General features: G+C 47.1%; 3 non-coding genes and 1 pseudogene across 3 annotated transcripts; all 4 read left to right on the forward strand.

Annotated features, from left to right (window-relative positions):
- Positions 1-2,505: 2,505 nt before the first annotated feature.
- TRNAV-AAC (transfer RNA valine (anticodon AAC)) lies at positions 2,506-2,578 on the forward strand. The gene has a single exon. It is a non-coding gene; the product is annotated as a tRNA-Val (tRNA).
- Positions 2,579-4,428: 1,850 nt separating this feature from the next.
- On the forward strand, positions 4,429-4,501 carry TRNAV-AAC (transfer RNA valine (anticodon AAC)). Its single transcript has one exon. It is a non-coding gene; the product is annotated as a tRNA-Val (tRNA).
- Positions 4,502-10,672: 6,171 nt separating this feature from the next.
- TRNAV-AAC (transfer RNA valine (anticodon AAC)) lies at positions 10,673-10,745 on the forward strand. Its single transcript has one exon. It is a non-coding gene; the product is annotated as a tRNA-Val (tRNA).
- Positions 10,746-15,905: 5,160 nt separating this feature from the next.
- LOC149370743 (E3 ubiquitin-protein ligase MIB2-like) lies at positions 15,906-17,600 on the forward strand (annotated as a pseudogene).
- The last annotated feature ends 272 nt before the right edge of the window (positions 17,601-17,872 follow it).

A 17,872-nucleotide genomic window follows, 5' to 3' on the forward strand; every position in this document is an offset into this window, starting at 1 on the left:
CAAACGTGCAATTCTGGCGTTCGATATTTTTAACCACATGGCCGCTAAGGAAAATTTAAGAACTCGGCTCCCCTTCTATGCTAACGACCTTCAAGTTCGAAATATAATCTTGTCTCGTAAAGTAAAAAAAAAAATAAAAAGTTGATTAGTTCATTTTATTTATTTAATCGTCTAATTGCATAGCTCTACCGCGTACCGAGTATCCACCTTCTGTCCAACCCAGCTGCAAAGACCGCACCGATGCATGTCTCATAGTTGTGAAAACAAAATTCTGTAAATGTTAAAAAAATCACCTCGTATATCAAACCCCTGCCACCACTACTTTCCATGAATTGCAGAGACCTGGGTGTTCTTTTTTTTAACTGTTTACACAGAGTTATTTTAAAACCAGGGGGCGTAGACAGTCTTGTGATGGTTAAAGAGGAAGAAATGGGCTTGGGCAGGGCATGTAATGCGAAGGCAGGATAACCTCTGGTCCTTAAGGGTAACGGAGTGGATTCCAAGAGAAGGCAAGCGTAGCAGGGGACGGCAGAAAGTTAGGTGGGCGGATGAGATAAGAAGTTTGCGGGGATACAGTGGCGGCAACTGACAAAGGACAGGGTTAATTGGAGAGACATGGGATAGGCCTTTGCCCTGCGGTGGGTGTAGTCAGGCTGATGATGATGATGATGATTTTAAAACCTGCGACAGATACGTCTGTGCGGTCTGTGCAGGTGTATAGCACAGCACGGCGGACATTGTGTAGTATGTGACAGAGCTCAGTTATTAAAAGATTAATTAACTGAAATTAACTAATCAACTTTCTTACTTTTGATTTCAACGGTTAATATTATATTAAAAAATTGAAGGCTGTCAACACAGTAGCTCAGTCCAGTTTTTCAATTTTCTTTATCAGCAATGTATTTCGTAATGTTTAACGCCAGAAATACACATTTTGAGCTCGTAAAGTTGGCTTCCCGCAATGCACAATTTAAAATGGCGCCGCTGGGCGTAGTATTTTCGCGTAAATCTAGTTTACTGCTTCGGCGGCATAAAACAGACAAACTGCTTCCGTATTTGCTGTATTAGAAATGCGAGCTAGGCCATTTTAAAAACATGCATTGCGAGAAGCCAACTTTACGAGATAAAAAATGCGTATTTTTGACGTTAAATATTTTGAACTGCATTGCAGATAAAGAAAAGTTAAAAACTAGAGTAAGCTTCAGTGTTGACGACCTTAAGTATCTTTGTATAATGCTGGCCCATGAAATAAAAAGTAAAAAAGTTGATTAGTTAATTTTAGTTGAATAATCGTTTAATCACTGAACTCTCTCACGTAGTAAGTAATGCCTGTCTTGTTGTAAAATCCATCTGGACAGATCGCACCGACGAATCTCTTCATCATCATCATCATTTATTTTACCCTTAAAGTCCTCTGGGGAGGCATTACATAAGGGTTTAAAGTAAAAATCTATAAACAGTTAAAAAACACCCGGCATATACATAACGAAAACTTAACACGTGAACTTATGCTTGCGAAATCGTTTTTCTCTAGCATTTGAAATAGTGGCGTAACCACCGAATAAAGTCGTCTTCGGCGTTCAGCTTCTCTGAAGTGCACAGCGACGGGCAGAGTCCCCGATAATGACGTCACGTGTGACGGCACTGCATTTCCAGCGAAGAAACGGTTATTCCATGGAAGAAAACCAATGACATCAAAGGTGAACCTCACGATACATTCTTTGGCGCTTCTGACGACGCACAGCAGCATGCAGGCGTAAGCAGCAGACGTCTGAAATTTTGGCAACGATGACGTCACTGCCGAGTTTCTTCGCACTACTCCAACTTAGTGAGGAGAAGCCTAAACATCGTCGCGCTTTTAATCGACGATAATGCCACCATTTTAAATGCTAGTGGAAAACTACTTTGCATGCTTTATCTAGAAGCTTGATAGATTCTAATTCTTGAATAACTGCGAATTCTCAAAAAACCGTTTAAGCTTCCCTTTAATGCCCCGCAGCTACATTCGGGCTACGAAGGGCGCTGCAGTGGAAGCCTCCAGACTGATTTAGAGCACCTGGACTTCTTTACCGCGCGCTGACAAAACGCAGTGCACTGAAATTTTGTACTTGATTGGCATTGAAATACGGGCGCCGCGGTTGGTATCGAACGCGTGACCTCGGAATCAGCAGCGGAAAGCCAGAGCCACTGAGCCACCGCACCGGGTTAGTTATGCCGGCGGTGTCAAAACTTCATTATGTAGTAAAACACTTTTGATTATCATGAATAATATAATATGAATTCCTGCACCGTCTAGAAGAGTAAAGCGTCCGTCAAGTAGTTTGCCCAAAACGGCAACCTCCATTTTTTTTTTCATACAACAATTAGTCTATTACAACGCAGAACCTGACGGTTTTAATTGCGCGCCTCAATAGTAGGCGGTTTCAGACCACCTAACCAATTGCAAAAAGTTCATTGCACTGTCAACTCCGTCGAAGCCCACATCATAACAGTACCGAAGTAGCTGTGCCTGTGGTGTAGTGGTCATCACATCCGCCTAACACGCGGAAGGTCCCAGGTTCGATCCCTGGCAGGCACATGATATTTTTGTTACTTTCATACTTAGATCACAACATTTGTGGTTAGTTTCTGAAACCACGCAAGCGTGTTATCTTAAAAGCCATTTTATTTAGAATTTCGTCTGATCACGTTTAGTTGTTCACTTGAAGTAATAATAGAAACAGCCCAAAAAAAAAAACAAGAATAGAAATCAATCATTTTAAGGATTGCAAACCGTAAGTGAGAATCAATTGGATAAAGGTTAGAAGTTATATAATTTGTCTAAAAGCACACTTTCTCGCTCATACTTCTTCTGGGCTGTCTCCAGTTTGTCGCAAAATAACCGATTCGGACAAAGAGTTGAACGGTGTTCAATAGAAGGACCTGTGGCTTTTGTATAGTGTCTCTAAATAACCTATTTATCTTGTCTGGCACAGGGGCTCCATTATTTCGGAAGGATCTCATTGTATGGTCTATTTAATCATCTGTGTAAGGCATCTGTACTTAAGAGCTGCCATAGTCTTTTATGTAATTGTGTGTGTGTGTCTGTAAATTTGGAGTTGTTTATCTCTGTGTAATAAAATTAATCTAGAACGTGCTGGACGCATTCATCAAGTGTACTTGCGTGCTATACATCTGCCATATCAAGGTTTCCTCTTTTTGAATCATATTTAGTTGTTTTCTAGCAATATCGTACAGAAGGGCAAAAATATTACTGCCAAATTTCTTCCTTCCGTTATCCCATACTAGCAGTGGAACGTCCACAGGCATAAGAGCTGGAAGTGCGCGTAACTGCGCAAAAGTGGGCATATAATAGGCGTTGCTGGCTAGGCTATGCTAGGTAGGCTATTTAAATGTCGAGGGAAGAGTGCAACTCGAATTGGTCAATTCTCTTGCAGTGCCACAAGCCATTCACAGATGCTGATCTTAGTGCAAAAGCCCCTTTCAATAAGTCAACTCGTAGCATGATCTGCGAAATTTTGTATGCTTGCGGTGTTTATGGGTTTATGCCAAGTGAAACTATTACATACAAAGAAATGAAACAAACATCCCCAAATGGAATTCGAACCCCCGGCGGCCCGAACACATCAGCTTCACAGGCCGCTTCGCGAGAGCAGTAGACTCGGCCGCCGCCGAATACGCAATGTGGCAAATTGCTACACACTCTCGCCCTGTGCGTTGCACATCTTCTCCATTCAATAAGCCTAATACCAATATCAAACTAATATTCGTGCTTTGACTTATGTGGCGGTACTGACACAAAGATACGCACGACACACGATGGCATGAACGACGTTGTCACTGAAACAAGGCACTAAAGCAATACGCGTTGGCGACATTGCTTTAGAAACACGGCAATGCAGCATAAGACGCCGGCGTACTACATTAGCTAAGTTCGCATTGACGATGACAGAATTGAAGACGCGCATAACTGACTCTCTGGGGCAGTGAGAACCTCAATGCCGCTTTCGGTTACTTGAGAAAAACTGCTTTCCCACAGTACATCATGCTTAAAAATGCTATGCCGTCAGAAAGTTTTCTTTTCACAGAAAGTTTCGAAAAGATATCAGCTGGTGTTGTACTGACATTTACTTCCGTATGTCACTATCGCAAGGTGTTTTTGCGTCACACTTAAGTAATAACGTTGGAATTACATTCTGTCAACAAACTTTACTTTGGAGATTATGTAGCAAGTCTGGCGGTCGCTTAAGCAGGCCCATGCTGCGAGCACTTCCAGCTCATTAGTATTCGAGCAGGAGTTCGAGTGAACCACTGCGGCATAGAGAATATGTCTCAGAGCACTCCCCTTCCAAGATCGCAACCGGTTGCACTGCACTTTCCCTCCGACCTCCCTCTTGACGCTGGCATTGTTATGAGCGCAGAACAGCTGTGCTTGTGGTGTAGTGGTTATCACATCCGCCTAACACGCGGAAGGTCCCAGGTTCGATCCCTGGCAGGCAGAGGAGCAAAATTTTTTCTCATGCTGCCTACCAACTCCGTTTACATTTAGCTCTAGGAGGTCATTCCGTTCTTTAACCTGCGTTAACTATCTCGGTGACATATATTCGTGAAACATTTTATTCAGTCCTTCTTTATGCCTTTTGAGGTGAGATCCGTAAAGGAGGAGGTGAGGTAAATTACGAGCGGCTGTGCGGCTTCGAGGACACATTCCACACATATATGAAGGACACCTGACATTCGTTGAATATTTTATTCACTTAGGTGATCCAAATCACTTCTCATTCCAGAGTAGAAATATTGAAAGCGTTTCGTTCTTTACCGTTAAGCATCATCCATTACGACAGTTGGCATGTGTCATTCAGTTAACGAGCTACACCGCTTATCGGGGAAGGAGAAAGTTGCGCACTGACCTCGTTTTGTGTGTCGCTTTATAGAAGGTGTTTGGCGACTGTGGAACGCACGTGATGCGATTGAGACGGTATACACCTTGATGACTCCTACAAAGAGTAGATCGACACATTCCATCCGCCGGTTGCCAAGTATCCCAGCTCTCTTTTTCTATTCCCACTTTATTCCAATGTCTTCTATCTAGAACACTCGCTGCAGAATCCTAATTTCCCCAGTCTCTCCGTCCGAACAAACTGACTCAGTTTATCCCCCCAAAAGAGCGGTAAAATTAATGCTTAATTTTCATGTACACTGATTTCTCTGGTTTGTTGGCGCGCAGCCTTGATGCTGCTTTGAATCCTGACATTTTCAGCCTTCCGTATATTAAAAACCTCGGGACGATCAGACATCTCATCCGGCAATTCCGAGAAAGCAGCTGGATTTATCCTTGTTTACTGTGATGCAGCGACACTAATGAATGCTTAACTTTAAGCCGAGGTTTCACGCACGGACATAATTTCTCTGGAGGGTGAATTTGGGTCCAGTGTGGCAGAAAGTGTCCAGTCACCCCCTCCCCCCCCCCCCCCCTTCCATTCCACATTTCCTCACCCCCGCCCCAAGGATGTGAAGTGAGGAAATAAATTGTGGCACTTCTCGAGGGCAGCCGGATTTCCCACTGCGTCTATGAATTCGGTTTTTCTTGCTAACGCTATTTATTGCCTCAGGGTATAAAGGCAGTTGTGAGGGTAACAAAAATCGAATTCAGAAACGCAAAGCAAAATCCGGCTGCCCTCGAGAAGCAAAATTATATTTCGCCGCCGCTTTTGCGTTGCGCTGCTCCACGGGTGAAGCGCTTGTGGAGGGTGAGAGTTAGTGAGTTGGTAGTAAGCAGCGCCTCTGGAGGGTAGAGTTGGGTGAGTAGGTGATGTATGGCGCCGCTGATGGGTGAGATGGAGGGAGGTACATCGAGGGTTGGACGGCTGGAAGCTTCCCTTAACATACATCAGATTCACGTGAGGGGGAGCACACTACCAATACTTTCTCAATAAAACATAAGCACGTCAAACTAATGGAACTCTTTGTCCGTTGACAGTGTCTATCCTCAACGCCCAACTAATTTTTGTGTTAGTCTATTCTTACACACAGAAAAAACAAAAGAAGTCTCTCTGTGCCTGCTTGTATACGTGCCGTGCAGTGGGAATGGTAGGAGCCTACGATGTTGTCAATAAATTCAAAGCGTTAGAACTTGTTCCCTCTTGGTATGCACCTCAAAAGCACCGCTAGGGTGGGACTAATTGTGAAAAAAAGACCAAAGCACGAGAATGCACTGTTATGTTTTTTTATAAACAGCCGTCCGGCACAGGCTACAGAATCCCAGGGGCACCACGTCCGAACGCTGCTTTCTTTCAGTCGGGGCACATGACGGCAGGGGGAGTACGGTACGTACGCATTCGCACATTGAATAGACATTAAGGAAAAACTAAGTTTTTCTTCTATCATTTGATTATCAGGGTTTAAAAGGGGGCTTTTCCAAACTAGAACACGCCAAAAAGGAAACGAAATAAGTCGTGCGTCGTAAAAATGAGCACTTTAGTTCCCGAACAAAACAGTATGTGCATAAACTAAGTCGTCCTTAATAACGCAGCCTAAAGAATTTTTTTTAGAATGTTATAAAACAATGCCTTAAGAGTAAGGACTGCTTCTGTGCACCGCAGGGACAGTAAAGGGGAAATGAGCAAAATTTTTTAGAGCTGTTAGTGTGTTATCTCAGTATCGATGCTGTATGAAGCACTGACAGTCTGGTGACGTACTTCTTATTGTCCTTTTCACATCCCACGCATCACCGCAACATATCTGCGATCAGGGCCTGGTGCCGTACCTCCTATTATCGTTTTCCTCATCCCACACATCGCCATTACTTACCTCTGGTCACTGCCCTCAGTGCAACTGAAGATGGTCAAAGCATTTTCTTCCCAACGATTCATGCAATTGAACAGACGATAATGCGCGTAGATCGGTCACCTTCGCAGTGTAAAGCATGAAACCGCAAATAAATTCCCACAGACACTTAACAGTGCTCACGTTTGTGTACTAGAAAGCATTACACTCCGTGGGTGCGTTGACACCGTTTCGCACCACCACCCCCCCCCAATGCACACGCACACACACACGCGTGCACGCGTATGAAACCACGGAACGCTGTGCGACGAACGGTTACATGCCTCACAATTTTCATACGAAAGTCTGGGAAGGCATACATTTCAAGGCGTCTATGTCGTCGGTTCAAACTTCTGTCGCAATCTAGCCTCCAACATGAGTAGTGTATGTAAACTATGTGACGCGAAAAATCGTATTTCACCACCCGGTGCGTTGTGCGACAAAAGATTGCGGCAAAATTTTGTGTGTGTGTGTGTGTGTGTGTGTGTGTGTGTGCGTGTGTGTGTGCGTGTGTGTGTGTGTGCGTGTGCGTGTGCGTGTGCGTGTGCGTGTGTTCGTGTGTGCGTGTGTGTGTGTGTGCGTGTGTGCGTGTGGGCGTGCGTGTGCGCGTGTGCGCGTGTGCGAGTGTGCGCGTGCGTGCGTGCGTGGGTGTAATTTCGGTGTCATCTGTCATCTATCTCTGTAATAAAATGAACCTAGTATGTACAAGAGTCATTATTCAAATATGTTTGCGGGCCGTATATCTGCCATGATAAGGCATGCTCTTTTTGAGGCATATTGAGTTGTTTTAGAGCAATGTTGTACGGAAGGGCGAAAATATTACTACCAACTTTCTCACATACTATCCCACAGGCAGTTGAACTGGAAGTGCGCGTATTTGGGGAAAAGTTGGCATATAACATGGCGTTACTGGCTAGGCGCAGGCTAGAATTTCTGGGTGCTGCTGTATACCATTTAAATGCATGCCGTGTTTGTGGGTTTGTGCCAAGTGAAACTATTACCTAGAAAGAAATGAAACAAACATCCACGAATGGAATTCGAACCCGCGGCGGCGCCAGCAGGTCAGCTTGTCAGGGCGCTGCGCGAGATCAGTAGGCTACGGCCGCCGCCGAACACGCAATTGTGGTAAACTGCTACACACACTCGCACTGTGCATGTACATCTTCTTCATCCAATAATCCTAATACCAATATCAAACTAATATTCGAGCTTTGACTTATGTGGCGGTACTGACAGAAAGATACGCGCAACACACGATGCCATGAACGACGTTGTCACAGATAAAAGGCACTAACGCAATACGGTTTGGCAACATGCTTCAGAATCACGGCAATGCAGCATAGGACGCCGGCGTACTACATTTGCTAAATTCGCATTGACGATGAAAATACTGAACACGCGCATAACAGGCTCCCCGGGTCAGTGGAAACCACAATCGCACTTTCGGTTACGTGGCGGTGGTGTCCACTCGAGAAAAACTGCTTTCCCACAGTACATGAGGCTTAAAAATGCTAAACAGTCAGAAAGTTTTCTTCTGACAGAAAGTTTCGAAAAGATATCAGCTGGCGTTGTACTGTCATTTACTTCCGTATGTCACAATCGCAAGGTGTTTTTTTCGTCACTCTTATGTAATAACGTTAGAATTACATTCTGTCAACAAACTTTACTTTGGAGATTATGTATAAGTCTGGCGATCACTTAAAGGGAGACTGAAGCACTTTTTTTGAAAATCAGGCTGGCAGCGGCGTCCTATAGTTTTCCATGCTGTGTACTGGAATATCGCATCCAAATAAGGCAAAAACAAGCGCGAATTGCCTTTTTTAGCCGAAATATGCGGCCTGTGCCGCGGGGCACGCCGCGCGGCGCGCCGCCGCCCGTGATTGGTCAAGAGAGGTCGTGACGTCACTTTGAGGACTGGAGAAGCTGCCGATGCGGATCCGGCGCTGCGTTGAGTGCAGATCGCAGCTTTCCGTGTCGTTGTAAAAGCGAATACGGCGACTATCTTTTTTTACTGACCTCCGAAGAAAAGGATACTACAGTTTGCTCATTCCACATATCGCATGAAACCAAAAAAGACACAAGCAAAAAATTCTACGCCTAGCACAAGCATACGCCAGCGTCAAAGACGCGATGCAAACCATGCGTAAAAGGAGCCAGTACAACCTCGGCTCGTATTCTCGGAAAGGCAGGGGTTCGAACAATACTCAAGTCAATTACCACCACCGGACGCCTCCTGGCTCGCCCGGAAGAGCGTCATCCTAAAGAAAAGGCCCAAAGTGCTGTGTACAAAAAATCCTCTTCTCAGTACCCGGCGTTGTAGGTTGGGGCAAGAAAGTATTTCAAGGAAGCCATGAAGCAGCACAAAGTTGGTGTCAAAATAAGCGAAGCGCAGTGGCCGAGCACTGCGAGCCATGTGACCACAGGATAGTGACGCAATCATTGTGCGCTGGAAACCAATACAAATACGCGCACAGGGCTGCTGCTTCAGTCGTGGCGCGTTCAGCAGATGCCAGAAAATATTAATCGCTGCCTCGGAAACCTTCTCCCTTCCTAGATTTGCAGTTTAGGTTCAGTGAAGTAGTTGCCAACTATATGTGTGTTTAAAAGCCGAGCTAGCTGCAACTCGCCCGCTGCCAAAACTTGATGAAGAAACCGAGTAAGGTTGCGGTGTTTTTTTGCAAAAACTCGGTTGGCATTCATTTCTCTCATAGATGTGCATCCGAAATCGACGTCGAACGCTTTCATTTTAATCGCTTAGCTACGATTAAACGAGATGCCGCATATGAAGAGCTTCGATGCTTGCTTGCTTTGCTTTTGTGCTTTGCTCTGCTTGCTTGCTTGTTTGGACACGTCGAACCGAGTATAAAATCACTAATCGAGCCTTGCTGAGCATGTCTCAGGTGGTCTGGCCGCACCTAAGCTGAAGAGAGCGACACATGCTTAAGCCTCTATCTCCAGAGGTCACATTAGAGACAAGCTCTGCATGTAGCCGCTCTTACGAAAGTGCTTCGAACAGAGTAGGCTTGCTTTGGTCAGCTTGAATTCTTCGTCACAGCAGCGAGCGCTTGCGCTGCGAGCTTATGATCTTGCGAAAAACAGTGGAAGACGACACAGTCTCGGCCGTATTTGTTCATGGACACGAACGTGGAGTAGTACCTCGTGTTGAATCTGATTCTCAAGGTCGGCTGACACGCTTTGTACGTCACAACGCACGCAGCATGAGAAAAAACGCGTGCTGAAAGCTCACTCGGGTGCGCCGAAGTATCCCCGGGTCCTCAACGTGACGTCATGTTGGCCGACATGGACGAGGTTTCCCTCTCCGCTGTTCTCCTCTCTTACGCTCGCGCGGGGCGCGGGAGATTTGAACGTCGCGTTTTGAATTGGTGATTGCGCCACTGTTTTAGCCAAAATCGAAAAAATAATTTCACAGACGTGATCGGCAATGACACTACTTCAAAACCCTATAAAATTAGCTGATTCGAAAACCGCCTCAGTATCCCTTTAAGCACGCCCGTGCTTCGAGGCCTGCCAGCTCATTAGTAGTCGAGTAGGGCTTCGAGCGAACCACTGCGGCATAGAGAATGTGCTGCAAAGCACTTCCCTTCCAAGACAGCAACCAGTTTCCCTGCGCTTTTCCTCCGACCTCCCTCTTGACGCTGGCATTGTTATAAGCGCAGAACAGCTGTCCTTGTGCCTCTATGAATTTTCATGTTTTGATGGGGATGCAGTGTTGAGTTAGGGCTATGGCGGGCTCCTATTAAGCAGCCCGGTAACTTGAGACGCGAACCAGTCTGATTGCAGTTTTCCTCCTTTCTACGGCAGTTCTTCCATGCAATAAAGAAAAACTGTGCTTGTGGTGTAGTGGTTATCCCATCCGCCTAACACGCGGAAGGTCCCAGGTTCGATCTCTGGCAATCACAGGAACGAAATTTTTTGTAACAGTGCCTACAAACTGCATTTACATTTAGGTCTAGTGGTTTATTCTGTTCTCGCACGTGCGCCAACTAACTCGATAACAAACGTTCGTGAAACATTTTATTCAGGTTATTTTCATGGCTCTTAAGGTGGGATCAGTAAAAGGAATTAGATGAAGCAAATTACAAGCGGATGTCCGGCTTCGAGGACACATTCCAGATATGGCTGAAGGATACCTCACTTAGGGTTATTTTTATCTTGTTAGGTGATCCAAATCACTTCTGAATCAAGGCTCCAAATATTGAAATCTTTTCATTCTTTATCGTTAAGAACCATCCATTAAGACAGTTGGCGCGTGTCATTCAGTTAAATAAAATACACCGCTTATCGGGGAAGGAGAAAGTTTCGCACTGACCTTTTTTTATGTGTCGCTTTGTAGAAGGTGTTTGGCGACTGTGCGACGCACGTGATGTGACTGAGATGGTACACTCCTTGAAGGCTGGTAGACGGAGTAGATAGACGCACTCCATCCGCCGGTCGCCAAGCACCCCAGCTCTCTTTTTCTTTCCTCACTTCCTCCCCCTGTTTGCCATCTATAACATTCGCTGCAGAACCCTAATTTGCGCAGTCTATCCGTCCGAACAAAACGATTAAGTTTATGCCCTCCAAAAAGGCGGTAAAAAGATTGCTTAGTTATCATGTACATTTATTTGCCTGGTTTGGTGGCTCTGAGCCTTAATGCTGCTTTAAAGACAGACATTTTCTGCCTTCCGTATTTTCAAAAGCCCGGGACGATGAGACCTCTGATGCGGCAATTCCGAGAACGCATCTGGGTTTATCCTTGATGGTGATATTGATGCTGTCACTATAATAAATGCTTTAACTCTAAGCCGAGGTTTCACACATGGATAAAATTACCATTCTGCCTTATGAGACCCAGGTTGTTCTCCTAGAGCCGCCTCTCCCGACCAATCATTAACTGACACCTGCCACTGTGGGCAGTTTGTTCGCAGTCCGATGGGTGGGCTGCTGCCTTCCACGGTAGGCAGGTTGCGGTGGCGTCACAAGGTCACGTGGGCCACTTGCTTTTTAACTCTCAACTCCTACGCCAGGTTTTCTGCATAAACAGAGTCTTAACACTATCGTGTTAATATCTTTTTTACTTTCAGAGGACAACATTTATTGCTGAATTAAACGCCTTCAAAATTGAACGTTCCCAGAGTTTTTAAATTTTCTTTATCGGCAGTGTAGTTCGAATTATCTGACGTCAAATATACGCGTTTCAAAGGTCCTTCAGTAGCCCTTCCCGCGTTGCATATTTATAAAGTGACGTCTCTGCACTGAGTATTGTCGCCAAAATCGCAATAACTGCTTCTAGATAAGAAAAAAAGCACAAATGGCATCGGTATTTGCTGCATTATATATGCAAGCGACACCATGTGTAACGCGGGAGAGCTAACTCAACGAGTTTTAAGACGCGGAGAAGCTGCGACAAATGTGGAGTCGGATGCTATCGCATTCCACTCTTAAGGTAACTTGCCCGTCCCCAAGTAGTTTATTTTCTTCTTGGATTGGGTGGGGGGGGTGGCGGGTCTGGCACTACTCATGTCGCCCATCCCCTCTCCTTCTCTATTAACGTCTAAACATCAAGGGTCCCGTTGCGCAGAAAATCCGGCGTCGCCGGCGTTGCCGGTGTTGTCGACATCGTGGAAGGCATTGTAAGCGATAAACATGGTGGCTCAGGCAGCCACCCCGTAGAAGCAACCTAGACAGTCTCCCTCGGTCATGTGACCCCATGTTGTCATCACAACCTGCCCGAAGGATTGTGAGCAAACTAACCACTCTGGCAGGTGGCAGTTAAATTAATGGCTGATTGCGTGATGTTGCTCGGGAAGACCAACATGGGTCGCACAAGCCCTACAGGTGGCAGTACCTGCCAATGCAGGGCAGTGGCGCACCCTTTAAGCGATGCAACACTGCGCAAGGAGTTGTATGAGGACTCCCAGGGACGTATGAATGTAAAGTTGAGAATGGCTAATTCTGCATATATGGGTATCAACTCATTAGCACCATCTCGTCATGCCCTTAAGGCGGAGCTCAAGTGGTTCCTCCAATTTTTTGCCTCCAGCTCCCACCGGCATACGACGAGCATCAGGAGCGCTCATAGCTGCACCTTACGCACACATAAGGCACCCTTCAGCACATGGTACTCACCCTTCGAGGTAGCGCAGTGGCTATGGCGTTCCGCGACTGTGTTGGGCAGGATGCACGGGTTAGAGACCCGGCCTCGGAGGCTGATACCCAGGTTGGAGAATGGGTACGAAAACGCCCGTGTACTAAACGGGTACACGTAATTGGACACTTTCCGTAGAACTCCACTGCGGAAGTAGAGCATTCAACAACAGTGGTATAAAATACAAGTGACAACACTAGTAATGCTCTAACTACAAAATAAAATAACAACGCAAAATAAAAACGAATAATATTGTAACTGTAAAATAAAAGCAATTTGAGACAAAAATTAATAACAATGTAACTGCAAAATAATACTAAAGTAAAAATATAATGTTAATTCTATAGTTAAGTGTGGCGTGTAATTTCGTGAGCTACAAAGTTTGGTGGGTTGATATGTGAATATGTTCTCGTGTTAAGTTTCCAACATGTATATACCTGGGGAGGTGGTGCATTTCATGATGGAAAGTGGCGGTGGGTGGGATTTAATATATTGGTGCGCATTGCTTATTATTGTCCATAGCGTTTTTTATTGCTGCGAGGCAGTTGGAAGAGGGAAATAAGCATTTAGTGTGGCACTTTTTTTTTGGCAAATGCCGCTGAGTGTTCAGATTGGTCCGCACAAGGTTACTTTTCTCCCGTTTCGTGCCTACCGTTCCTTTCCTGCCTGCAGTTCGGGCTTTGATGTCCTTTCAGTAATGCGATTGAAATTTGCCTGCAAAAGGATTTAAGGCGCAATCATATCATCCCCGCCACGGACCACAAATAAACACATCATCAGAAATGTATATCGTAATAAGACCTGCCATTTAAAAGATATTTAAGCACTGAACTTCGCTCTTGAAATGTGCCCGTTAGGCACCCAAGATGCACACCCGAAATTCGCACAAGGACACGTGCATCGGCCTGAACATCGAGCACTGCTATCAATTAGTACTGCAACCAGCCTGTACCTTTATGTTTTCTTTATGCCAAAAGGGAAATCTGTGCGATAAAAGAAAGCCATCTACCACAGAGGTAGCGAGGAGGCATGGAGATTATGGGGTTCCTAGACTATCGCACAAAAGGTTGGGTACGGGGGCTACTTTCTATTGTGGGCTCCGGGAACCTGTAGGAAGAAGAGGCGGAAGAAAAACAGCAAATGTTGCCGGGGCGGAAGCACTCGCAAGACTGGAGAGGGGCGCCCGTTGTGTGCTCGGCTGTGTTGACCTTCACCAGCCTTGGCCTCTGCGGTTAGGAGGCGGGTCGCCGCTGTCTGTCTCGTCGCATGCGTGGATGCGTGCAGTCAGGACAGAGTAGGAAACCGCAGTCGAGATGCAGCTGCCATGCCAGCGAAACAAGTGTTGGATTGGCGGTCCGGCAAACACAGCAACGAAGCGGCTATTCGACGCGCGTAGTAAAGTGACGAAAGGAGAGCTGCAGTGGCCGAAAAGGCGACAGCTTGACGCGCCAGCCAAACTAAGGCACAACCGCAATCAGCTATCACTCCAAACGGGAATGCGTCTGTATGGAACTAAAAAGAGAGTAAGCTCTCCCCTAGCGCACTCCGTTTTTTAAAAAGACAGTGCGCTATACGGACACTAACACGCCTGTCACACTAGCAAATTTAATGTCAGTGGAATCGAATGAGATTAGCACCTAATGTCATTAATAGACTGCTGCACGGGAACATGTAATGTCATTAGGTTCGAATGATATTCGCCATCGAATGAGTTAGGGGAACTCATTCGCATTCGATCCCGAACCGAATGCGTACTCTGGACACCAGATACGCAGCAGGAACAAGCGCCGCGAAAAAATAATGTGCACACTGCCAAACTTAGAAACTGCATTTATTTAGTTTTGGTAAAAAAAAGTTAATGTTTGTGTGAATCTGTTCACACTAGAGGCTGTCGTGGATAGCTGTTACTCTCGGTCTCAGCAGCCTACCGAAGCGGCCCAGCGTGAAGCAGCGTCTTTCCCGCGACCGTCGGTCATTTTGGGATGCGTGATTCTTGTTGGTTGGTGTGGCATGTTCGTTAAGCTCGAAGTTACTTAAAGACGTAACTGAGCAGTTCAACTTTTCGAAGTCATTTCCAAGCTCCGCGCGTGTCCGCGCGCTGCCATGTCGGCCATTTTGTTTGTTTACATTTATCGGATTTGTGGTTGACTTTGTACTTAGTTTGGCTTTTGATGGCTAAAGTGGTGCAGAATGACCTGAAATAATATTTTAAGCTTATAATGCGGCACACAAATGTTCTCACCTGCTTTTGAAACACTGCACAACAATTTCAAACATCTTTTATGCGCGCTGATGTCGTTCAGTTGGACTATTTTTTTTTTTCACTAATCGTCGATGCCATCATTTTCGAATCACATTATTTTTTTCCCTGTAGCACCGTAAGAGACCGAATGACATTCGATACATCGAATGCCACTTGGTTCGAATGACATTAAATTTGCTAGCGTGACAGGGGTATTACTCCCTTTTTAGTCCTTTCTGTTTGGAGGGTAGAGAGCGAAGCGCCGCAGTAATGCATGTAACCGACCAGAAATGGTGGCAGGAGTAGCACTAAATCCCTGCTCGTTCCTGTCCCAAAACATTAGGAATCTCGCGGCCGCAACTTTTGATCTCAACCACGTAATTTTGTGTCAATGTTGTATCTTTTTATGACGACTCAATACTCGGCACTTTGTTCTGTCTGTCCGTCTAGGCTTTAGGCGGTGCGGGCTGGGCAACATTCTTTTTCTTTCTTTCTCTCTGTCCACACTAATATATTGTCACGTGCTGCGCATGGGCCCTGAGGAACGAAGAAGATGTGCGCAAGCTGGAAGATACATGAGTGCGTTTGTACGTACAGGTGAATACCAACCTTTACCACCCGATTCTCGGCCGATCCCCAGAGTGGGTATGTGCCATTCTGTCGTAGGCTACAACAACAACAACATCCGCTATGCACCCTGGCCAATCCCCCGCCGTGGGTATTGCCATACATCCCGAGGACATCATCATCATCATCAAAACTCGCGAAGAGCATGCCAATCCGTTGTTTGGTCACCTGCTAGCCGAACAGCAGAGTGATGCTGGCAGCATGGATCGATTGGTGCGGGATGCAGCCCAGGGACACCTGGAAGTGGTTCGCGACCACCTTGCAAAGCATCCAGACAGGGTCAACCAGAAGAGCTCTGGCAAGACAGCCCTGCAAGTGTCCAGCCACCAGGGTCATCGAGAAATCGTGGAGTTGCTGCTCCAGTGTGGTGCCGCGGTTGATGCCCAGGATGACGACGGTGACACGGCGTTGCACTATGCTGCGTTTGGCAACCAGCCTGCAATTATGGAGATCCTGCTGAAGGCGGGGGCCAACATCAACGCCGTCAACCGGGCAAAGTGCACCGCGCTGCATGTGGCAGTCAACAAGCAAGACACCAACTGCATACGGGTCCTCCTCAAGTTCCAAAGCATCCTCAACATCAACATACAGGACACATTTGGAGACACGGCACTACATGATGCAATTGGCAAAGATAGCGTGGAGATTATTGACCTGCTTATCAGCGTGCCGGAAATCGACTTCTCCTTGAAGAACAAGCGGGGTTTCAACGTTCTGCACCATGCAGCGCTGAAGGGCAACAATTTTGCAACGAAGAAGTTGTTATCGAGAACACGGAAGATTGTTAACATCAAGAAGGACGATGGCTTCGCAGCGCTGCACCTTGCTGCTCTGAATGGCCACTTCTCAGTGGTGGAGACCCTGCTTACACGGGGCCAGTGTGACGTGGATGTGCGCAACAACCGCAAGCAAACGCCGCTGCTGCTGGCCGTCAGCCAAGGACAGTGTGGCATTGTTGAGCTGCTCATCGGCATGGGGGCCAACCTCGACGCACAGGATGAGGACGGTGACACTGCGCTGCATCTGGCCCTGCTGAAGCGCCAGGCACTGCAGATGCCCGCCAACACTGGCGAGGCGCCTGCCACGGCCTAGATTTCCAGTCAGCTGGCCTCGTCAGCCCCTCCTGAGATAGAGAACAGCAGCAGCCTGGCTCTCGCCTGCCTGCTCGTCAAAGAAGGGGCCGACCTCCACCGTGCCAACCTGGCGGGGCGCACACCGCTCGACTTCGCTGGCAGCCCAGCCATTCAAGAGCTGCTTCAGCACTGGAGCACCCTGCGGGAGAGTGCGACTGCTGTGACGGCACCTGCCCTGGAGCCAGCTAGTGGTGGCGGGACTCTGCCCAGCGAGCTGCCTCCTCGTGGCGCTGAGTGCCAGATCTGCCTCGAGTCACCGGCTTCAGTGACCTTCGAGCCCTGTGGTCATCGGATGGCCTGTGAAGACTGCAGCGTGCGCATGAAGAAATGCCTCACCTGCAAAGAGGTCATCGCCCGCAAGGTCGATGGCGCCGGCAAGGTAGTGGTGTCGGGCGGCCGGCAGCATCAGCTGGGCGGCGGAGGAGCCGTCAGCCTGGAGCGCCTGAGGCAGCTGGAGTCCCGGCTGCAGGAGATGGAGGAGTGGCAGGGCTGCAGTATCTGCCTGGAGCGGCGGCGCAACGTGGCCTTCCTGTGCGGACACGGGGCGTGCTCTGTCTGCGCCCACACCTTGCGTCAGTGCCACATGTGCCGGAAGGCCATCACCCGCAAGATCTTCCTCTACTGAGGAGAAAAGAAACTGCACTGCACACACACACATGTCACGCATTCACATGTGGCCGGGCTCTGCTGGTTCTGAGATTATGCTTATCTTTTGTCCTGTCTGAAAGCATCAAGCATCAGTAGAAGCGCAAAAGGCTGAGCCTACAGCCTACACACACTGCCTGCACCACGAACTTTGTGCACGTTTCTTTTTTTTTCTTTGAGCGAGACATTTGAGATTGAAGCCGGTGTTTCGCGTAGTGATGGTCTGTTCGACAGACTGTGTGTGTGCATCTG

This window comes from Amblyomma mixtum, chromosome 1, assembly GCF_055824585.1.
Source record: "Amblyomma mixtum isolate Tamu chromosome 1, ASM5582458v1, whole genome shotgun sequence".
In the NCBI taxonomy this organism is placed as follows: Eukaryota; Metazoa; Arthropoda; class Arachnida; order Ixodida; family Ixodidae; genus Amblyomma; species Amblyomma mixtum.